At 56.0% G+C, this 23,336-nt stretch overlaps 1 protein-coding gene across 1 annotated transcript in view; it reads left to right on the forward strand.

Moving 5' to 3' along the window:
• The first annotated feature begins 4,353 nt into the window (after positions 1-4,353).
• The window catches only part of PAK6 (p21 (RAC1) activated kinase 6), a 35,966-nt gene continuing 16,983 nt past the window's right edge, over positions 4,354-23,336 (forward strand). Inside the window, exons 1-3 of the mRNA XM_088024718.1 lie at positions 4,354-5,184; positions 5,974-6,057; positions 17,468-17,585. The gene's annotated coding sequence lies outside the window, so the exon portion shown is untranslated. The remainder of the gene's footprint in view (positions 5,185-5,973; positions 6,058-17,467; positions 17,586-23,336) is intronic.

Consider the following 23,336-nt stretch of genomic DNA (forward strand, 5'->3'; position numbering starts at 1 on the left):
TTTTTTTTCTTTTTAAAGATTTTATTTATTTATTTTGACAGAGGGAGAGAGAGAGAGAGACAGTGAGAGAGGGAGCACCAGCAGGGGGAGTGGGAGAGGGAGAAGCAGGCTTCCCGCGGAGCAGGGAGCCCGATGCGGGGCTCGATCCTGGGACCCCGGGACCATGACCTGAGCCAAAGGCAGCTGCTCAACGACTGAGCCACCCAGGCACTCCTCCTTTTGAGATTCTGATCTGCCCTCTCCTCCCTCGTGTCCCCTATAACATCATGACAAGGCATAATGGCAAGAAGGGAAGATCATACAAAATGGTGCCCACCTTCTGCCCTCTCAGCCATCTGCTGCCACGGGCCTCTTCTCTGGGTCTGTCTACCCCCTGGCCATGCCCTGTCACCCTCTCTTCTTGCTCCCCCTGGTTGGCCCAGAGGCAGGGGCACTGTGGGGATGGAGGCATGGGGGGCTGCTAAGCCAGTTTCTCAAGGAATAATCCCTGTCTTCCCTCAAACTGCACTATGATCCCTTGACCTCCTCCCGGCTTCCCGTGCCCATTGGTATCCAGACAGGTTCTGCGACCGAGACTGGGCCCCTGGAAGGCCTTGGCATTCCCTCCTCCCTTTCGGGCAGCACTGGGCCTTCTGATCAAGGCCAGAGGGTCAGTGGCCAGGCAGCAAGCCTGCTAGCCAGCAGTAGTAGCTCCCTCTGGGCTTTTCCAATTTGCGTTCTTTGAGGAGAAATCCCTTAATCGGCAGCCCACAGGCATGCCTACGCCCATGGAGTCCCGGCAGAGAAAATTCCCTGCCACCAGCTGTCTTCCACGTGCCTTGCCCAGCCCCCAGGGCACCTCACTACCTGGGCTACCTGCCCCTACCCCCAGGATGGACGGAGGAGCAGGGCCAGAGAGAGGGCACCAAAGGGACCGAGCGCATCCCTATCTGACAGGGCCCTTAAGCTGCCTTCCCACTGAGGACTCCCCCAGGACTTGACCTTTACTTGACCACCTTCCCCTTTACTACCAACACCTTGGAGGGCGGGCAGAGATCCTGGAAACCTCTGCTTCCCGGACAGCCCACCTGCCATGAAGAAAGCCATTTGGGAAAATCTCTTGAAGGTGGGCCTCTGCCTCTGGTCTGGTTCTCCTGGAGGCCCAAGGTTCAGGGGCGCCTCTGAGGTGAGGCTGCCCCGGAGTGCAGGACACACGCGCTCATTAATCCAAGCCCTTCCTTTCCCGGTAGGGGATGAAGGTAGGATGGATCTGTCCCTCCCTTCCTGGCCCTGCAGTAGTGTGGTTGACAAGTGTAGGCAGGTGGAGACAGGCCCACACAGCCATTAGGAAGGTCTTCGTAAGGCTTCCTAGGTACACACGGCACAAGGGCAAGTGTGGGGAAGAACCTAAATATCTGGAAAAAATCGTCTGGTAAAAGGAATTCTTGCCACGGACTAGAACCCTCGATTTTGTTTCTGAAAGTTTTCATCCTCTGGGAAAACCTGGGAAGAATTCGTTTATCAAATGTTCGGACGTCACTGCTACGTGGCCTTTCTGAGCACGTCCCCACTGGTTTCCTTAAACCATGCAGCGGGACACTGTTGATGTCAGCAGTCATCCCATCTGCACCTGACTGAACCAAAATGAGGCACGTTACCTTTGAGGTTGTAAGTACATCTCCATTGTCAAGAACAAAAGAATAAAGTGGAAAACTGCTATGAAGAGATCGTAACGCCACCGTCTTGGCAGATTCGCCATGACTGGCACTCCCAGGGAGCCGAGACTGAAAGGCAGAAAGGCCTCCGGTGTGACACCACCACCTCTGCCTTTCACTGAATGACAGAGACATCACACACTCAGGGCCGGGCCAGAGTGGGCCTGTGTGGGCAGCAAAGGGAACCATCCGAGCCTGCGAGGAGGGAAAGAGAGTTCCAGTCATGACTCTGCCTCTCATTTCCTCTGCAGCTTTGCTGAGTCACTTAATCTCTCGGGGCTGCAGTTTTCACACCTGTAGAACTGGGGGGCGGGGGGGGGGGTGATTCTAGAGTCCCTTTCAACTCCGTGATTCACCCGTATTCTAAGTAAGGCTGGCCAGAGCACAGAACCTCTTCAGATGTTCATTCATTCCACTACATTTCCAGGAGCGTTTACTATGTGCCAAGCCCCATGCTGGCTTTCCTGCCCTGGGGAGCTCAGAGCCTGCTGGAACTAGCAGAAACATGACTCACCTGGGATAAAGGAGGGCAACAGGGCGCAGCCACTGGCCCAGGAACATCTGGGCATCTGCCCACCCGTCCCTGCCACAGGCAGTCAAGCTTGGTAGGGGGTCTTCCAATGGCTGGCAGGTCCTTCTGCCCTTTGTACAACCTCTGAAAGAAATGGATCTCGGTGGGCAGGTATTCTCACCAAATCAGTAAGTCACGCCACATGATGGAGCAGAGGAGTAGGTCTCCGTTTGGGCAGGCCATCAGTTGTCAGAAGCTCAGGAAATTAGGAAGAAAAGAATCAGCAATTACTGATTATCACGCTCAGGAATTGAAAATGAATAGAAAAAAAGAGCAAAGAGGCGCCTGGGTGGCTCAGTCATTAAGCGTCTGCCTTCGGCTCAGGTCACAATCCCGGGGTCCTGGGATCGAGCCCCGCATTGGGCTCCCTGCTTCTCGGGGAGTCTGCTTCCCCCTTTGCCTGCCACTGCCCCTGCTCTTATGCACACTCGTGCGCATGCTCTCTCTCTCTCTCTCTCTGGCAAATAAATAAATAAAATCTTTTTAAAAAAATAGCAAAGATGCTGTTTTGAGCATCAGCTGGTTTTTGGCCCCCAGCACCCGTTCCCCTCTCCTTCAATAACAGCACCCTACTTTTCTTCCCCACCTAATGTGTGGGAACAGGAGCACTGTGCCCAGGGTGCCCCCCACCCCGCATGTGACCTGAGCCTCTGCACGTGACCACTCCCTTGCTCTTGCAGTAGATGCAGATGTGCCCTTGGTGGGGCACGTGGTAGGGGCACCTTCCAGCCAGGTGCTGTCAATCCTGATGCCTGGAGCACTGGCTTCTCCCTTGGACTTACTTGATTCTCTAGGCTTCTCATCAGTGCTAGGATGTAGTTACCTGACAGCCATCAAAAAATTCCTTTCCTGCTCAGGATGGAGCTGGAATAGGTTTCCACGGCTGGTAGTTGGGGAACTTTGACTCTTCGAAATTTTTATGCTTAATGCCATGAAGTCCAGTATTGTGCAGTTCAGTCAAAGTGTCTATGTGTACAGCTTGAGATCTTAGCTCAGGAGGTGACTGAGGGGGTCATGGTTTTGGAAGGTGAAACTGCTGCCATTCGGTGGGTGGCTAAGGATGAGCAACACTCATCATAAGATTAATGTTTATTGAGCTCTCAGGATGAGCGGTCCATGTGCCAGGAGCTTTGTTCACTTAATTCCCACAGCCCACTGAGGCAGGTGAAATTATCCCCATTTTGTGGATGAGGAAATTGAGTTCAGCTGGTTAAATCACAGGCCAAAGGTCACTCGGCTGAGGACCAGCAGAGCTGGGATGTGGACTCCGGACTGGGAAAACTCAGAACCTGGGCTTTTAACCAGATGCCACAGTGCTTCACTATGGAAGATTTATGAGAGTTCTCAAAAATAATACGAGCAGCCCAGTGCCACCTTGGATATAGGGCCTAGGGCTGGGAAGAGCCCAGGAGGACAGTGGCCTCCATCCGGCTGTCAGCAACAGTGGGCGCTCGGAGCTGGGGCTGCCTCATCGGGGGTGGTGTCTGCTGCGGGGCAGCCAGACACAGGTTCTGTGGGAGCCTGTCCAGGTTGACGGTCAAAGCCACGGGGAAGATGGGGTCTCGGCGAGTGTGGTGAGAGAGGAGCAGGGCCCCAACACCGGGGGCCCCACACTTGGACGCTGGCAGGAGGAAAGGAGCTAGGGAAGGAGCCTGAGGGGCTCAGAAACCAGGAGGGCATTTTGGAAGGCCAGGCTCCACCTGGTGTATTCAGGGGGGCTGGCCTGTGGGCACCCAGAGGGGCTCAGGCCGCCGACCCACACATGCCCCTAGTTCTGAAGGGTCCGGCTGAGTGGCTGGCTTCTGGCCCCTGCCAACCCAGGAAGCTGGAGCCCATGCTGCCTAGCACCCACCGTGTGCCGCCCTCCCCGTGCCCTTCACGGCAACACCAGCTGAGACCCTGCAAGGGGAGTTTGGCCCAGCTGCGGCCAGGGCCAGCCAGTTCTGTGGTGTGGGGAGCCTGGGGGCTCGGGGGGGTGGGTCTGGCTTCTGCGGGCTGGGGGAGGCTTCCACTGAGCCTGGCAGGCAGCCCTTCCTTTCCCTCCCCCTCAGTCAAGGAAGGCAGGGAAAAACGTGTTTTTATAAATAGCTCCAGCCCCAGCTGATTTGTAAATTCAGTGGGTTTTTTGTGTCAATGACATCACCCTCCTCCCCATAGCAACCCCCGACGATATCAAAATTGCCAAGCAACGTTGGAGCAGCTCAGCGCCCCAAACGAGCAGGTCGTTGCCTGAGGATTTAATGGAGAAATCCCAAAGTGAGCCTGGGTGCGTGGTGGAGGAGGGGCACGCTGCGGCTGGGAAGGAAGCCCGAGGAGCTTGAGGAGCTCACGGTCCAGCCTGCCAGGCAGCCCCGGGCCAGCTGGCGCTCCCCGGCCAAGGCCACGCTCCCTTTGACAGCCCTGCTGTCGACAGCAGATGGGGGAGGGCACTGGCCTGATGTGCCAGGAGCTGGGAGCAGCCATCCAGGTGACTAAGCCGGCCCCCTGGCACTGACTCACCTGCTGGCCCTGAGATTTCTTCCTTCCCTTTCGCATCTGATTATTTTGGGAGCTGGAAACTCCGAGCTGCACCTGGGTCCCACCCCTTCTAGTTCTCCCCTCTCTACCTTGGGCTCCGAGGAAGATGGGACCTATCAGGAATCGGCTGCCACCCCCTAAGGATATGGAGGATGCTGTGGGGGCCCGAGGTTCCAGGAGAGAGATGCTGGCCGGCCAAGTGCAATAGCAGATATGGTGATCGGGCTGCCGTGTCCTCTGGACGTGTCAGGAGAGAAGGGGAGAGCGATCTGTGCTAACTGGAGTCCTCCCGGGCTGGCTTTGAACTCCCCTCCCGCAGGATACTGCTGCACATGAGTGGCTTCTAGGGTCAGAGTGGCATTCGGAGAGCAAGGCTGGATTGGCTTAGGCTGGCCTGGGCAGGTAGGTGGCTCCGTGCTGGGTGTGGCCCCACGTGTGTGTGTGTGTGTGTGTGTGTGTGTGTGTGTGTGAGCATGCCCCCCCCCCCCCCGAGGACAGAGGGCTGGGGACTGGGGACTTGGCAGCAGTTCATCCTAACTGATGCTGGGCCCACCCAGGCTCTGAGCTGGGCGCTGCAGAGAAGGGACACCAGGCACCCCGCCTCAACGGGGTGAGGAGCAGCTCCAGCTCAGACAGGCCCAGGCCCTCTCTGAGCCCACAGGACAGAGAGACGGGAGGAATTCGAAGTAGGGAATGGTCCAGAGGGGTAGGCCAAGGATGGAAGCCAACCTTGGGGTGGGGGGGCCAGACAGGGCCTCAGCTGTTCCCTCTTCTGACAGCCCCAGGGAACTAAGGAGACAGCCTCCTACCTAGAAATTGTGTCATTCGACCGTGTCGTGTCCTCTGCCCAGCCCACAGGACGCACTCCCCCGAGCGGGGTGCGGGTCGGGACATGGCTTTCCCATACTCAGGCCCCAGCTGGGGGCCACTGCCCGGCCCGGGGCCCAGGCCAGACCCCGCAGCCCCCCAGTGCCCACGGAGCATGCTCCAGTGTGTCAGGCAGAGGGGCGTGGGCCGCCTCCCCCGTGTAGCTGGCAGCCTCCCGGGCACAACGGTGAGTAAGCTGCCGGGGGGAGGAAGGCTGTGTGCCCACAGAGGCAGGACACCAACCAGGAGCCTTCAGGAGAAGCGGTTCCACGAGCGAAGCACTGAGGTTGTCTTCTTTTCCTTTTTCTCTTTTTCTGCCTGAAGGGAGTGCCTCTTCCTGGGCTAGAGACAAGCACCGGCCTGCAGTGAGGAGCTCAAGGCCCTACGGCCCCCTGAGGAGTGGCCGCGGTAAGGTCCCTGCAGCCCGAGGTGGATTCAGGCTCCCCAGGCGGGGCTGTGGGTGGGGGGCAAGCGTCAAGACTGCCCACCGCCCAGGACAGTGGCAGAGGCTGCGGGTTTCTAGGAGAAGGAGCCCCCACACCCCACCTGACCTGCCGCTGCTTTTCCAGGTTGATTTTGAAACAGCCCCGTGCAAGCTGGCTTCTGGCTTCCTGGCCGGAGGAAGAAATGCTTGTTTCTGCTCTTCCTGCCTTTACCTCCCCCTCCTGCCGGGCCAAGCTGGTGTGGTGCCACCGGGACGCCCCTCAGGGAGGCCCCTCTCACCCCACCACCTCTGGGACATTCCGCTCAACTACTCATCCCACAAATATTTATGGAGCAGTACTGGGACCCGGCTCCCAGTCACGCCCTGATGCAGAGTTTGACCTGGCAGAGATTCTGACTCTGAAACTTGGCATCAGGTCAGGTTTGGGGGGGAGGGGGCTTCCTGGCTAGGCACCATCCCTTCTCACAGGACTCAGCCTCCCCACTTCTGCTGTAGGGTTAAGGACCTGGTTGGTTCCAGGGGGTCACACCCACTGAGCTTGGGGTTTAAAGTGCTTGGGGACGCTTGCCCCCCACCCACAGCCCCCGCCGAGAAGCCAGACAAATCAGGGTACAGTTTGTTCTTTCCCTGGTGTCACAGAGCAAGGTTGGAGGATCCTGCTTGGGGGTCTTTCCCTGAGCTGGTTTTGGTGGGAACAGGGTTCCAGGAGTAGAGGATGGACTTGGGGCTGCCCGAGAGCCCCACAGAAGCTCATCTAGCTAGGAATAAGGCCTTTGGGCCAAGCAAGTGGTCCCCTCTGCAGCTTAGGAGTGCCAAACCTGGGAACCGTACTGACAGGCATGCCTAACCAGGAGGGGCTTGGCACTAGGAGCAAGGCTTCTGGAAACACCTGACTAGGGTGAAAAGCTCTGCACACCTGAGAATGGGCACAAGGTGGAGTGTGGGGGCCACACAGGCCTTTCAGTCCCTTCCAAAGACAGACTGATTCTTTGTGAGCTGAGCTCTCTGGGATGTACCAGGCACAGGGAAAGGGCAGGCCGGTCTGGGGTCTCTAGCCACAGCAAAGCTCACTCAGCACAATTCCCAAGGATGACCAAGAATGCCCTCAGTCCTGGAGGAGCACATGGGACTGGAGTCCAGATGAACTATATGTCTCCCATGCAATTAATCTCTATACCTGGCTCCAGTATGAGGAAAATGACCCAGCTGTGGGGACATTTGCCTCCTTGCAAAAGGTGACTCCAAGCCTAGGGGTCTCCCACGGGTGCAGAGCTGAGCAGCCGTTGGTACCCACCTGGGGGCAGAGTGGCAGAGGTTATGGAGTGCCGGACAAAGAGCAGACCAGCTGCCTAGGTGAGGAGGAAGCGGAGGATAGAGGGCAGGGCATAGGGGGCATAAGGGGCAGGCAGGAGGAGAAAAGTTTGCCGGGCTTTTAAGAGGGCTCAGGGAGGGCTCTGGATGGCTGGCTTTCTTATATCTGCCCACCTCTGTGGGAGGGGGGGCTGGGCAGGAAAGAGGTGGAGACACTAGGACACTGTGCTCCTTACCCAAACAGTCCCAGAGATGCCTCTTTTTTTTTTTAGATTTTATTTGAGAGAGAGAGAGAGAGAGCACACACAAGCCCGGGGAGGGGCTGAGGGAGAGGGAGAAGCAAATTCTCGCAGAGCAGGGACCCCGATGCGGGACTCCATCCCAGGACCCTGGGATCATGACCTGAGCTGAAGGCAGACGCTTAACGACTGAGCCACCCAGGCGCCCCCAGAGTTGCTTCTAACACACTGTGTCCTGGGTGCACTGTCCTGTGGCCTGAAGCAGAGCCCTTCCCGTAGGATACCCTCCACACAGGATTCAGGACTGACTTGGGCAGTAGGAAGGTTGCTAGCAAACCTCATAAACAGGCATAGCCAACAGGTTGGAATGGAGCATGGAAAATGGAAGCTTTGGAGGTGGAAAGAGCTCTCCACTTCCTGAAGCTGAGCTGGCCCTGCTGCCCCAGGGGAGCACGCTGACTGGATGCTGCCCCCTTCCGAGCTCTGCCTGAGGGCCCACTCAGGGCTAAGGTGAGACGCGAGATGTGAGATAAAGGGGGAGCTTGACTTGTCTGTTCTTGGCAAGACGTGGGTTCAAGGCAGGACGTGGAGATGGCAATTGGCACCTGGTCCTGGCTCACTGGCTTGCAGGGAACAGAGCTGCCTGACTACTAAGTACAAAACACAGGTGGCGGGGACAGGGAGGGAGGGAAAGTGCTGATAAAGGAAGGACCAAGCCCTTCTCCTGGGGAGCTAATAGCTCTTCAACAGAGGAGTGGAAAGGGAAGCTGAGCTTGGAGCCCACCCCACCAGAAACCAGCTGAGCTACAGAGCCTTGATTGGCCACAGGGTGGTGGCATTCTTTTGCCCACCCTGGGCCCCAGACTCGTGGCTGAAGCTGTCAGGCATGACCCATCCAGCCCAGATAATTTCTAAATTTCGACCAACACTGGGAGATGGATCTTAACATAGAACTTAACAAAGATGGGCAAAAACAGATTTGTTGAGAATGGAAGGCAACGGAAGAAGCAGTTTGAACAGCAGTGGGCAGAGGATGCGTGCTCAAGGAGATATACAAATGCAAGAGGGAGAACGCTGGGAAGCAATGTGGTACCAACTCCAGTTTTTCCTGAATAGCAAATTGTCTGTCACTGAGTTTCTCTAAGGAATGACTTGAGTCTGTGGAGAGTTTCCTTCTCCATATGGGGTCTAGTTTCAGGTCCTGAGGACTTAAAACAGGCATTAGACAGTGAAGGAATCAAGAGGCCTGGTCCCCTCTTTGAGTCTAGAATTTTGTCACATGGGGGCCCTGACTCGTTGAGGAACTATGTACTCATGAGCCCCATCTGAAGCACAAACTTGGAGGGGCTGCACGCAAGGGGCCAGACTGGAGACCAGAGGGGACTTCTTGATCACTCTGACAAGTGACTTAGAAATGCCCAGGAACCGTAAGGTGCAGATTCAGAGACTTTATGCTTTTTCTGCCAAAGTTATCTGTTCTATGGATTTGGGAAAGGTAATCCCAGGTTCTATTCACCTAAAAGAACAAGAACAAAGTATGTCCCAGAACATGACATACTTTCATATGCTGGGGGGAATTCGCATGCAAAAAATGGGTTCTGCGTCCCCCAAAACTGCATGGAGCACCATTAGCCCCAGCAAAGGAACATCCATGCTGGCCAGCGTTTTCTATAAAACCTCATTATAAGGCAGTACAGAGACCCAGGTCTTTACAGAGGGAAGACAATGATGGGGTTTTTTTTGGAACATCGGTGGGTTTTTCTGTGGCAACCTTTTCCCCTCGAAGTGCTGCCTCTGTCAGGAAATGCAGACGTTGTTCTGCTTGGCTCTGGTTTGCCCAAGTGTTAAAGCACTCAGGCCCGGGGCCACTGGCTAAGTGGGTGGAGGCAGATCTGTGTTCTCTTGCACACTCAGGCTGATCAGGACGTGGAGAGGGGGACCTCTGGGTGGTGGGGGAAGCAGGTCCCAAAAGCTCAGGTCAGGTAGTGAGTTGTTCTGCTCTCTGATTCCAGTGCAGGGACCCAGCCCAGTCTGCTACACACACACACACACACACACACACACACACACACACACACACACACACACACCACACACACACACACACCCAGGTCAGGTAGTGAGTTGTTCTGCTCTCTGATTCCAGTGCAGGGACCCAGCCCAGTCTGCTACACACACACACACACACACACACACACACACACACACACACACACACACACACACACACCACACACACACACACACACCCGCCCCGCGGCAAATAGCAACCAGCTATTTTTTTTTTTACTTTACTCAAGGTAAGTAAAGGTGCTGCTTGCCGGCCTGCCCCAGCTCCTATAGGCTGCAGGAGCAGCAGCAGGGTTAAAACTGGGAGGACTGGTTCTCTGCTTCAGCTTCCTGGCCTGGAGCCTCCAGCCTCCATTTTCTTTCTTTTAACTTCAGATGAGGAATTGCACAGGAAGGCATGGCGGGGGGGGGGGGGGGGACCATTTATTCCACAGCCTCACGGGCATCCAGAGTGCAGTCCGGGGTCAGTGAGGTGCGGTGCAGAGGAGGAAAGGACTGCCCCCGAAAGAAGCTCACCATCTTGGACGGCTGTAGCACATTCAAGCCAAAAGGAGTCCCTAAGAATGTTTAATCAAGCCCTATAATTGTATGGAGGGAAGCAGAGGCCCAGAGAAGGAAAGTGGGTCCTGAGATCACACAGCTAACTGGTGGCAAAGCCTTGGTTTCAGGCCTTGGGGGTCCCTACCTCCCAGTGCTGTACTCCCTCACTACCCAGGCTGCCTTTCTGTCGGCAGCAGCATCAAAGGTGACCCCCAAGCAGGGGCAAGCAAAACCTGATGGCTTGAGGACACAGCCTGGCCCAATACACTAAGAACCAGACAGGCCCTGATGCTCATCTGTCCCTCCTGCCTTAATAGGGGGCTGGCCCTGCCACACCCACCACCCCAGTCCCTCCCCACCCCTGCATCTTGCTCAGCATGCAGCCCCAGCTCAGCCCAAGTTCATTCCCCAGTGCCCCCCAAGGAGAGGCTTTGCCCCGCCCCGCCCCCGCCTTGGGATACTCTCTGATAAACAGATCCGGCTAATTCGTAAATGGATTGATTTAAGTTTTGTAAATGGATTGATTTAAGTTTCGTAAATGGATTGATTTAAGTTCTCCTTGTCCCGGAAAGCATTTTACCTTTTAACCATAAGGCTGGCGGCGTCTGAAGCCAGAGAAGAAAGTAATGATGAAGCTATCTAGGAATGAAAGAGTGATTCTGGGGCAGAAGTGAGAGGAGGCACACAGGAGACCCTTTATTTCTGGTGGTTTTTTCACCGGTATATACTCTGAGCCCAGGCAGGAAATTAAATGTCCAACGGCTACCACCAGAGTTTAGGTCCCAGAAGCAGGAGGCCTGCCGCCTGTCATCTGTCAGCCTGTCACCAGGCCCAAGCTGGACAAGAAGACTTTTATGTTCCACTATAGTGGGTCTTGCTGGAAGATGGTATGTTTGGGATTCAGATATGTGGGGTCCCATACACTGGGGAGGGACGAAGCCAGGCCCAGAGGCAAGAAGGCAAGGCCAGGAGTGAGCATGCATGCAGAGCTCCCGTGGAGGACAGGACGATCAGACAGGAAGAGCTGGCCCCACACGGTCCATCATCCCGGCAAAGGCCATTGTGCCAGCCACTGGAGAGGACCCCTGCCATGTCCGTGTTCACATAAAGTTCCCACAGGCACCATCCCTGGGGTAGTCAAGGCGTGGGCCAGAGGCTAAGGAAGGAAAGCCCCCACGATCGGATGGCAGTAGCTGCCTGGGCCCCTGCAGACCCCTCTAAAGAGGAGCCAGCCCAGCCAAGTGGCAGTTAGACAGGCCATGCCTTCCAACACCGACCCGGGGCAGATGCAGAAGGCAGAGTTCGGGGAGTACTATAGCCAGAATCAATGCTCCCAAGAGGCCACAGCCCAGAGTGTGTGAACTTTGTGCATTTAGAGCTAAGGTTTTGCCCCCCAGAGGGTTGTGGACCAGGCTTGGGCAACCAACAGCATGTTTCCTCAGACTCCTCCCTTCCCTGGGGCTCTGGTGTGGACCCTCACTGGGTCAGGCACAAGCCTTCTGCTCCCCCCACTCACCTGTCCTTCCCGAAAGCCAGGCCCTGACCCAGCCTTAGACCAGGGACAACTGCGAGAGGCTCAGAAGAGAGAGGAAAGGACAGTGAAGGGTTTCCATTCAAGCAGCTTCCAGCTGTTAGTTCTGCCAGCAAAAATGCCAGCCAGAGAGCGAAACTGCCAGCAACAGACGTTTGGATGGAACTTTGGAGCCCATTAAGAGCCAGGGCTGCAAAACGATCACAGTGAGAAGATGTTAAGTGAACTCATCATGTCTCTAAAATGAGTGTCCTTGGCACGTAGGTGGCCCTTTCTGTTTCCAGTCCTCCCCAGGGTAGCTCCTACCCCCATGAAACTGGGAAGGGTACCACAGCCAGCTCCATCCCTGCTTCGGTCCCTTGAGGCGGGTGGACAGTGGCCCCTCCATCTGAGAGCTTATCCACATCACCAGGTCAGGCAAGCTCAGCCTCCAGTGTCAGTTTGCATTTGGGGAGGACAGGCTTCTGTATTCCCAGTGGCATAGAAAATCTAGTACAGATGCAGAACTTGAGAAAAAGGCAGGCAGAGAGAGGCTGGAGGCTTCTGGGTATGGTTCACCTCCGCTAAGGTTCAGGATGGCACAAGGACACATCTGTCCAGCCGCTGGGCAGGTGAGTCCCATAGGCTTTTCCCAAACACCTAACTGGGCCCAGGCAGGGCTGCCACCTGGGGGTAGGGTTCTCTCTCTCTCTCTGTAGTGGATAGAGCGATTGGGTTGACCTAGTAGCAAGTTCTCCTGGAAGAACCTTGGAATTCTGCCCCTGCAGCACCACACTGGGCTCTATGGCTCCCTGTAGCAGCTGTGTGCATGCATGGCAAGGGGGAGGGGAGATTCCGCCTGGCTTCAGCAGCTATGAGGGTGAAGGTCAAGAACCCCTCTCACCCTGTCTGGGGGTGCAGGTCCTCGGGACTCCAGTACCCCCATGCTTTAGCCTTGTCATTCCATCCCCTTCCTAAGAGAGAGGGATGCTGTTTCCCCTGTTATACACATCAAGAAACTGAGACTAAGACATGTTGGAAGCCTAAAGAGACACAGGGCTCCAATCCTGCAAGAACCCATGGTCTCTGCAGCAAGACCCTCTACCTCTCTCCTGCCTAAGGGCCCCTCCATTCATACTCCCAGACCATCAGAGGTTTGCTCCTGCCTCTCAGGCCCATCAGCAGAAACAGATGGGTGGTCCTATCAGGTGAGGGGCACTGGCCCAGGCTGCCCCACGAGCAGGAAGGGACAGGTATTGGGCACCCCAGAGGAGACGGAGAGGAAGGGGTCTTTTCCCAAGTGTGCTTCTCTCTTGGGGCTGAGGGCTGCAGGGTGAGTGTGCAGCTACCCTTCCTGGGGCCCGGGCTCCAGGCTCCAGGAGCTCCTCCAGCCAAGTAGCAAGCAGGTATGCCAGTGCCCACTGGCCCAGCCAGTGCTGCATGTGGGCCCAAGAACACCAGGCCTAGTCTGGGTCTGTGAGGGACAGAGGGCTTGATGCAGGGACTTCAAGCAGGGTGCTGGTTCATGACAGGAAATCTAGCACCTGGCTCCTAGCCAGGGGACTCAGTGACAGGGTGGAAGAAACTGAGGCCCCCTCTGCCCCACATACCTACCGCCACGTGGGGGTCCTCATGCCCTTCTCAGAAATGGGGGAGGGATATTCCCCACATACACTCTGTGTCACGTGACTCACCCTTCCCAGGTGGTGGTCAGAGTTGGCAAGGAGGCCAATGTTCCCCCCAAACTGTTCCCTGGGACTTGACCCCACATGGTCAGGTCATACTCAACAGTCTTTGGAACCAGGGACCTCTAAGCAGCCCAGATAAGAGAACAAACCGGGGGCAGATACACTTGGGTTGAAATTCTGGCTCCGCCGCTCAGTGACTACAAGACCTTGAGCTAGTTCCTTAACCACTCGGCCTGTTTCCTCTCGCCTGTGAAGTGAGAATATAATAGTACAGTGCTTCTGTGCTGGGGCTGTTGTGAAGACTTGAGTGAGACAGGTGTAAATCTTCACCACCTGGCAGGCATTGCTATTTCTATTACTAGAGGAGGGCAGAGGCACCCAGAGGAAGGAGCCCTGGAAGGAGTAAGTGAGCCTGTCAGCAGTTTTCTTGATCCCCAGGAAGCTTCTCGAGTCACGGAGCAGAAAGGTACAGGGAAAGGATAATGTGTTTTTGTTTCTAAACCACAAGCAGATCTGTATCTTTCTTCTTTGGCCCTAACCTGGGCTCTCAGCCCTGGCTGTAGGTGCAGATGTTCCAACAGGCCCCAAGAGCCAAAGGCTAAGAGAGAGCTTGCTGGGCAGCACCCGCCCTGCTCCATGGGGCTGCCCCGCTGCCCTCTCAGACAGCTCTGCTGGCCAGTGCCCCGGAACTGGAGGAGCTCCAACGGCATTGCCCACGGTGAAATGTCAGTTGTCAGTGTCCCTGTACAGAGCTCCTGTCCGCTCCGTAGAATGGCAGTGCACGGACAAGCAGGAAGCCTGGGCCAGCCACCAGGGCTCTTCAAATAAGGCTGTGCCTGGTCCCTTTCCCCATGCTCAGCACTGCAACCTGGGAACAGGGCCAGAGGGAGGCACATGGCTGCTGGAGGAGACACTGTCCCCCAGACTATTCCTGCCACTGCCTGGGAAAGGCTGAGTCAGGCGTCGATCAGAGGAGGATGGGGGGTGTGGGGGGTGGGGGAGTTAATCACTCAGGACCCATTCTGCACATCCCAATTGTCCCATTTTGCAGAGGGTCATCCAACCCAGTGCAGCAGACCCACCTGTAGACGGGACTGGAAGTGCAGAAAGTTGAGGTTGGGATAGGCCCAAGAGGTCCCCTAGTCTTGTCTAGTATCCAGGATGGGAACTTTTTCTCTAGCATATCCACTGATAGTTATCTGGGTTCTTGAATACCTCCAGAGATGGGGGATTCATTACCTTCCAGGTCAGTTATATTGGGGAGTCTCTGCCACTCTTGAGGCCCCAAACCCCATCTCTGCTCCCAAAGGACCCCAGGGTTTCCTAGACTCACTCCTACAGGGTGAGGATGGGACTTGACTAGTAGCCTTTCTGGGACACCCAAGCCTGGATTCAAACCAAATTAAATACCAGTTCAACTGTGATAATATTAATGATCAGTCATGCTTTATCATAGTTCAACAGTTCAAAAGCACTGCTTGGAGCTCTGGTTTTGGTATATAAGTTATTTGTATTTTTTGTAAGTTATTTGTATTAAAAGAAAATAATTCATGTGTGCATTTGTTGAGTCAGTAAAAAATAATTTAGGGTGTTGATTCTAGGTTCAACAACGTCATGCCATTCCTTCTAGCTTAGTTCCTGGTTCATCTCAAATCCTCAACAACCAGTTTCCCGAACCCTCCCACCCAGCACAACCTGCTTCCGGTAGCCAGTTTTCAGCCAGTGTTCCCACATGGCTAGGTACCTACTCTGTGGGGAAAGCTGCCCCCTCCCTGCCACATGGCCCCCCTCAGCCTAGGCTCAGCAGGCAGCTTCCTGAGGGGCCACAGGAGGTCAGGGGTTGGCTCATGGGGTCAGGCCTCAGTGTTGCCCTGTCAGAGGAAAGAGAAGGAATCTTCTTGGGAAAGACACAAAGAGGAGGAGGGGAGGAAAGGAGCAGAGACTAAATGTAAGTATGAGTGCACGGAGGAGGGCGGCGGGGGTCCTGCAGTTAGCTGCCCAGCTTCCACACACTAACCCAGGGCTCACCAGGGACAGCATCTCCACCACATACCTTCCGTAGGGGTGGGGGGGCTGTGGTGTAGCCAGACAGGCTGCAGGTGTTCGGGGCTGGCGAATTCCCACTAGCCACCTTAGCTGGGCTTGGCAGGTGCCTACAGTAAATCATGCATAAGCAATAGAGCACATATGCAAATGCTTTATCTAGAAATTGCATTGATAGATCTAAAGAATCAGTGAATAAAGATGAGACATGGCAATAGCGAACTCAATAAGGAAAGTCTGAGGCACCCAACAGTGACAAAAATTCCAGCATTGTCCTCAGTCCCCTCTGTGACATTGGCAGCCATCCAGCCACTGCTTGGGGCAGCCACTCCAGGTCTAGATATACTGAATTTCCAAGCCAGAATCCCCCCAGCACTCCGTAGGATACAGCCCTCTCTGGGGGCCCAAGCCCAGGACAGCAAGGGTCTGCTCACTTCCTTGTTTAGGGAAGAGACAGACTGGTAGCCCTGCCTCTCCCCTACAACATAGCTACCCTCTAATTCAAAAGAAGCAGGGTAAAGGGCAGCCAGGAGGGAGCCACCACTCTGAATGGCCATCCCGCTCCTAGGCCAGGGCACTGCTGGGGACAACCAGGAGATGCCAGCTCTGGAACCAGGCCCATTCACTGGGAGTGCAGGCGCCCGGAAGGTCCCCCGGGGGCGGGGGGGGGAATCTTGAGGCAGAAGTTCTCAGAACTGGGCCGGGTCTGACAAGGGAATTGGAATCTCTTTAAATCTTGGCTTTCCTGCCGGCGTATGGGAACTACCTCAAAACAGTCTTAGGGCCTTGTCCAGATGGGACAGACAGGCCAAGATGCCAGGTTTGGGGACTGCGGCTGAGACTCCGCAGCGTATGTGGGTGGGTGCACTCGCCCCGCTGCACCTCTGGTATCCGGGAGGAGTCGGCCCGCGGCCTCCAGATGTGCATCTGCAATGCAAATTAATGAGTTAATTACACCGCGAGGCGCTCAGCCGATAATCCAGGTCAGGCCCCTGCGCGGCCGTCCAGGGGCCACGGGGCCACCGGCAGGTCGCAGGGGGCCCGCCCCGGATCAGGGCCCCAAAGCGAAGGGCCGACCAGAGCTGGAGCCGAGTGATTAGAGGAAAAGGGTTGAGCAGGGGGGACGCCCCTAGGGCGAAGAGCCTCCCGGCCGCGGCCCCGGCACCCCTCGGCGACTTTTCCCGGGCTTTGTGTTCGCCCTGTCCTACCTGAGGCCACACCCTGAAATCAAACTCGCGGCCAGGTGAAGCCTGCGCTGCGCAAACAAGTACGCGCGGCCTCTCTTCGCCGTTCCCGGCGCTGAGGTCCCTCCCGCGGAGGGCGGGCCCCGCTCCCGCGGCCTCCCAGAGCTCTCCAGGGACTTCCCGCTGGGCAGGTGGGTGCCCCGGCCACCCCGGGGGGCCGGCGACCCCTCCCCGGGCGGGGGCCGGGACGCGGGAACAGGACTCCCGCCCGCGCGGCCCCCTTTCCCCGGGTTTTCCGTCCCCAAAGTTCGGGGCTGGCCGGCGGCCCGTGCACCCAGGAGTGGCCGTGGGGAGGGCGCGGGGCGGAGGGGCCCCGAGCGCCGCGGGGACCGACAGCCGGCGCAGCCGGGAGCGGACCGACCTCCGCGTGTGCGCCGCCGCTTCCGGCCGGGCGGCTGGGGCGCCTGGGGCGCCTGAGGCGCGGGGTCGGGGGATTCGCGTCCCAGGGGGCGCCCCACTCGGGCCTGCGAGGTGGGGCCGGTGGCCGCGCTGAGTCGGAGCGCGGTGGGGTGGGGGGGACAGGGGCCCGAAGCGGTGCTGAGCCCACCGCCCCTCCTCCCCGTGCGCCGTGCGGGGAGCCCGCCACCTCCCCTCGTACCTGAGATGGTGGCTCTGTCGAGAGGCAGGCCTGGGGCGGTTCCGAATGCTCTGGATTCCGGCCAGTCGCAAAATCCACAGAGACACATGCTACATTTGTCACAACGAATTTCTGATCTGTTTCCACCCAGGCCTCGGAGGACTGGCCGGGGAAGGTCCTCAGTCTTCCCTCTCCTCGGTGCCTGAGAGCGCTGCCCACGAAAGGGTGAGGAGTCCGGAGGAAGAGGAGGCGAGGAAGGCGGCCAGGAGGTGAGTGAGGAACCTTCAGCCCCGTAAGGTATCCAGGAGCCTTCTCAAGACCTCCTTGAGGGACAGGCTGGAAGGGGCAGTGGGCAGGCAGGTGGCCCTCCTGGGATGTTCTTGGTACTGTTAGGCAGGGGCAGTGGTCCCTTCTAGGTGCCATTTCTCCAAACTTAGTGGATGTGCCTTGTAACTTCCACCAGCCCAGCCCCAGGCAGATGCCCTGCCTGCCCCTGGCCCAGCCTCCGCTGTCATCATGTGTGATGCCTGTCTGGGGCGAGACAGTGTCACCAAGGCTGGTGCACTGAATTCTTGCTTGGGAAAGAAGCTCCCAAACAGGAAGGTCAGTAGCCGGCCCAGTGTCTGTGCTGAGCAGGCCAGGAGGCAGCCCCAGGCAGAGGTGCTGTTCGGCCCATCCCAGCCTGCTAGCTCATTCCCCAGATCTCCAACCTGCTAAAATGGATCCAGCTTTTCCCACACCCGTGGATGATGAGTGGCATCCCATCTGGGATATAGATGCTGCTAGGAACACCAAGGGCTAAGACATGAAGAGCTCCTGGGGTGTGGGCTGAGTTTTCTGTATCTTGTCCTATTCTGGTGTGTTTTAGCCTCCCCTGACTTGTTTTTCTAGGTCGGAAAAAGAGGAGGGTCAAGTCTATGTCTGTGCTTGGGCCTTTTGGAACTGTTGCAGCATATACTGTAATACTGCGAGTTCTCCTCGGGCCGTGCATAGGACAGTAGCTGAGAACACATTTGGAATCAGAAAGAGCTGGGTTCAAATTCTGACTTTGCCTTCTATTCCTTAAGCAAGTTGTTTTACTTCTCTTCAAACTCAAATATCCTCACCTATAAAACGGGGCAATCAAGCCTGCCTCAGAGGATAGTTGTGAGAAGTCCCGGTGATAAATAATAAATGTCGAACAGCCCCTGTTGTGAGCCATCTCCCCAAGCCTCTAATTATTACTTAGGAAAGGTTAAACTACCCGAGCCCTGAGTTCTCCTGGAGAACTTTGAGAATGGTCTGGCTCTGTGGTAGGAGATTGTGGAGGGGTTAGAGCAAGCCATGGGAATAAAGGCAGAGGGTCCCTGGAGGGCAGGTAGTGAGGTGGCCCGGGGGAAGGGCTATTTCTGGAAGAGGGTCCAGCTTTGGAGGCAGAGACAGAAGCATGTTCTGTATGTGTCACATGGACTCACATGTCCATGGGATACCCTGGACACACTGTGGCCACAGGGCTGCCTCAGGCAGAAGGAGCCTCTGGCTTGAGGCTTCTAGTCCTAGCTCGGCCCTCAGCAGCTGTGTGATCCGGGGCAGGTCGTTTGACTTCTCTGGGCGCCAGGCATGTTAGAGAAGCTTAGAGACACTGGGTTTGAATACACTGGGTTCCACATTTACCATCTTAGACAGTCTTTCTCTCTGAGCCTCAGTTTCTTCACCTATAAAGCAGAGCTCATAATACCTAGCTTGTAGGGTTGTGGCTATTAAATGCACTCCAAAGAAGCACCTAGCACAGTGTCTGACACATGCTACGCACTTTATACCCGTATGTGTGCGTATTCCCTTTCTGGTCCCTTCCGTCCTCTCCCCAGCCACCTGTCATCTTTAAGATGCACCCAGTAAAGCAGGTTTGACCCATTTCGCAGTATTGTGAGCATAAAGCGAAGAGGGGAACAACACAGAGACATAGAAAATTAAGAGCTATTAAACATAATCTTTTTTTTTTTAAGATTTATTTGTTTATTTGACAGAGAGAGACAGCGAGAGAGGGAACACAAGCAGGGGGTGTGGGAGAGGGAGAAGCAGGCCTCCTGCTGAGCAGAGAGCTGATGCAGGGCTTGATCCCAGGACCCATGACCCTGGGATTATGACCTGAGCCGAAGGCAGACGCTTAACCATCTGAGCCACCCAGGCACCCCAAACATAATCTTTTTGTGTGATTAGGGGCCTTAAGCCTGTGACTAGGGACTCTAGCAGTTCTTTCCCACCAGCCTCTAAGTATTCTGTGATGGGGATTCAGACCTCTGCTGAAAATCGGGGAGAGTGACGAGTACTCGGCCTACAGCCCTTCCAGGAAGGCCTTTTTTACTCTTGCTTTGGCGATAACTCCGAACCCGGGAAAGCCCAACGCTGTGGCTTCTAAGCACAGTGAACAGTGGTCAGAGGGCTGCTCTGGCTTGAGCTGTTGCTGGACCACAGCACTGCATTAGTAGGCCGAGGCGGGCCTGAGTCAATATTGACCTTCCTGGCTGGCCAGCCTGGCTCTTTGGCCTCTCATTCAGCTGGAGTGTTGACACAAGAGATTGAACGAGCTTTATTATCATATTCTTTTCAACAACAGCCCCATTATCTCTCCCCTGGGGATTCGCTGGGACCTGTACTGTGGGAATGATGACAAGTGCATGGAACCCAGGCATTTGGGCTTATGTGCATAATGCCCTCTGCCCTGCACACTCAGCTTCTCTCTGGGCCTCTCCAGTGCGACAGCAAAACCTCAAGGTCTTGCTCAGCATCCTGGGGACCCTGCATGCTTTAGCACGGAGACCCTGGGCAGATCCTACGAAGCCCTCGAGCAATGGTGGGGAGGGGCCCAGCCTGGCTCTAGGACCCAGCCACCCTGCAGGTGACCGTTGGGTAGAAAAGCCCATGAAATTCTCTTCAGGCCCTCCCCCTTGATGAGACTTGGGGGTTAGGAAATGAGTCTCCTGACTCATGTCACATATGTGAAGAGAGGTAGACGGCAGACCCAGACCCCTGCTAGAGGCTGAGGGAGGACAGAGGGCAGGGGCCTCAGGAAGTGGGGGGAGCTCCCCATCACTGAATGTATTCTAGCAGGCCACAGACACGTCCCTGTCAGGATTGCCACTGAATGACTGAAAGCTGGCCAGGGACAGAGGAGAGGCCAGACCCCATGAGCAAGTCCCCAAGCATGTGCACCACCATCTCTTCTGGAAGGTGGTGCAGATCGGGGGCGGCGGGGGGGGGGGCATCTAGCAACATCTATTCGGAAAAGCAAGCCCAACTGCATGAGACCAAGAATTTTGTGTTATTCACCACAGTCCCTAGAACCCGGAGCAGAGTTGATGTACAATAATTGAATTTATCGAACCAATGAATGAATAACATACTTTTATATTTAAACAAACTCCAGAACGTAACATTTGAGAAAAATATTCCTGGCCAATAAGAACACTTCAGTGAAAGGCTAGCTTCTGTCCACGATATTCTCAACCGGGGCCAGGGAGGCCCATCCTTTTTCACAGCAGCCTGTGTTGGATGACAGTTCCCAAAGTGGGTTACCAAGAGGTCAGGCGACCCAGCTACAGATCTCTGGATGGAAGGGCCCAGCCCTGGAGATGACATGATCCTTTCTAGGCCACTCTGTGCCCAGATGGTGGCAGTCGTGGAGGTAACTTTCTAAGTGCTACAGAACTCTGGGGCTTGGCCGGGGGTGGGGGGTGCTGGGTGGCACAGTCGGCTAAGCATCCGCCTCTTGTTCTCGGCTCAGGTCTTGATCTCAGGGTTGTAAGTTCAAGCCCCACATTGGGCTCCATGCCATGGAGCCCACTTAAAAAAAAAAAGAACTGGGGGGCTTACCTACCTCAGCATCATGAGTCTAGAATAGTTCCTTTCCCAAGGCATCATGAATGGGTCTGAGAATGAGACGGGGTGGGGGTGGCGGCGGGTGACATCTGCCGGCAGCAGCATTCACATCAGGTCAGATGGATGCAGGTCTTCCTCTTCTTTGCTGCTTTACTTAGGCAAATGACTCGATCTCTGTGAACGTGGGTTTCCTCATGCATAATGGGTACAGTAGTAGTCCTTCCTTATAGGCTTGTGGGGAGGAGATCCTGTATGTGACATGATCAGCCCAGAGCACAGTGCCTACACTAAGAGAGTGATGATTGACTGAGTGGGTATTTACTACAAATGCCTAAAATTGCCCCCTGTTCTAGCTCCTCGTGTACCTGGGGAAGCTGGCAGAGGTGAATGGGTCCATTCCCTCATTGCCACTGGAAGTGCTACAGCCTACAAAGGAGGAAAGTAGGCCGAGGTCACAAGCAGAAACTCAGGAACCCCATTCTCTGGGGCCACCCCAAGCCAGCGCTCAGTTGAGATAAGCAGGTGCCGAGCCTCCCTCAGAGAAAGCCCATGTGTCCCTCCACTCTGACTTACTAGCACTTGGAGTGGGGCCCATGGTGCCTCTTTCCCAGTCACCCAGACAGGAGGGGAATCCCACCAGCTCATTCCTAAGAATTTACCAAGATCTCAGGACTGACACAACCAACCAAATCCTGCCACCCCCCCACCCCCCAGATTAGCGGCAAACTCCTCTGGACTCATTTTATGGAAGCCACCTCCCCAGCCAGCAGCCCTTTCTTGTGGATCCCTTCAGTGGGCTACACATCCTTCCTTTGAAAGGGATTTGATGTGGGGCAATAGCCAAACCCCACTCGAAGCTGGGCGTGGAAGGTAAGGTAGGTGACTCCGTTGGACACCACAACTGCTGGGGAAATAGCTTGGTGGCTCTGGCACTCCAGGCCCAGGCAGGTGGATGTCTCCTCCCCGCCAGGGGAGCAGTTTAAGAGGGTGATGCACCCACTGCGGTTCTTCTGCTTATTCCCACTGTGGACCCTAGACCAGACTCACCACAGAACCCTGCTCCAGGGGGCCGACACCCAGACCCCTTGGAGTCATGGAACAGTAGCGTCAGCCACAGAGCACTGCCCACCATTCCTTGAGCCAAGCCTGCAGGTTGCCTTCAGGCTGAGACCCCACCGAGGGGCCGTGGATCTGTGCTGGAGAGAATATACTCCTGCTGCTCCTACAGCTTTTCTCATATATGCCGGGCCCTGATGCCACAGCCATTAACATGAGCACTTTGGAACATTTTACCCACCCCTTGCAGGGCAAAAGCAAAACCTGATGCCAAACAAAGTAAGGGTCAGCCTATAAGTCAGGACAACCCTGATCTCCTCTGGCCTCTGACTCACAGATGAGCCCAGGAAAAAAAAACATGCAATCTTGATTGAGAGAGCTGGCCCTGGCCACCCCCTTCTGTTCACTCCCATGGGTCCACCCCGGCTGCTCAGCCCCACGGCTGTTCATGGAGACCCCCAGGAAAGAGATGAAGAACAGTCCAACTCCGTCAGAACGAGCATGGGGGACAGAGCAGGGGCTTAGGAACCACATGTAGGTTCAGACCCCCAACTCAGTCGTTTCCTGATTCTGTCCCTTTGGGCAAGTGTTTTAGGCTCTCTGAGCCTCATCTAGAATTGTGGGTAATGATAGTAATTCCTATCCCCCCCGGGGTTGGTGGGAAAATGAAATGAATTGATCCTTGGAAAGAGCCGAGCACATTCCCTTTGTGGCTTCTGCTTCTCGGACATGACAGCCATACCCATCAGTGACGCCAGGCCTGTGGCTCCCTGAACTCTCCCACCAGCTCCACCCTCGGGAGCTGGGCATGGCAGGATTTCCTCCAGAAAGCCTCTGCCAGGAACTGACAGGCTCCCCATCTGCCAGCCTCTGGCTCAAGGAAGCAGCCTGGGCAGGAGCTGTGCCTGGGGAGCTTCCTTCCCAAACTGGTTTGGGCAGGGCTCTCCCCCTCCCGGTCCTGAGCATCCCCCTCTGGTCCAGGCTGGGGCCAGATGACATCTGGCAGGTGACATCTGCGGCCATTCAGAAGAGGGAAGTTCAAAGCATTCCTCAATCACAAGGATGGATCCCAGCCTAAGAACCGGCATCTCCCTCCCCTGTGTTGG

Source organism: Eumetopias jubatus, unplaced genomic scaffold, assembly GCF_037043125.1.
Source record: "Eumetopias jubatus isolate StellerSeaLion01/CBP00866 unplaced genomic scaffold, mEumJub1_p1.0 scaffold_7, whole genome shotgun sequence".
In the NCBI taxonomy this organism is placed as follows: domain Eukaryota; kingdom Metazoa; phylum Chordata; class Mammalia; order Carnivora; family Otariidae; genus Eumetopias; species Eumetopias jubatus.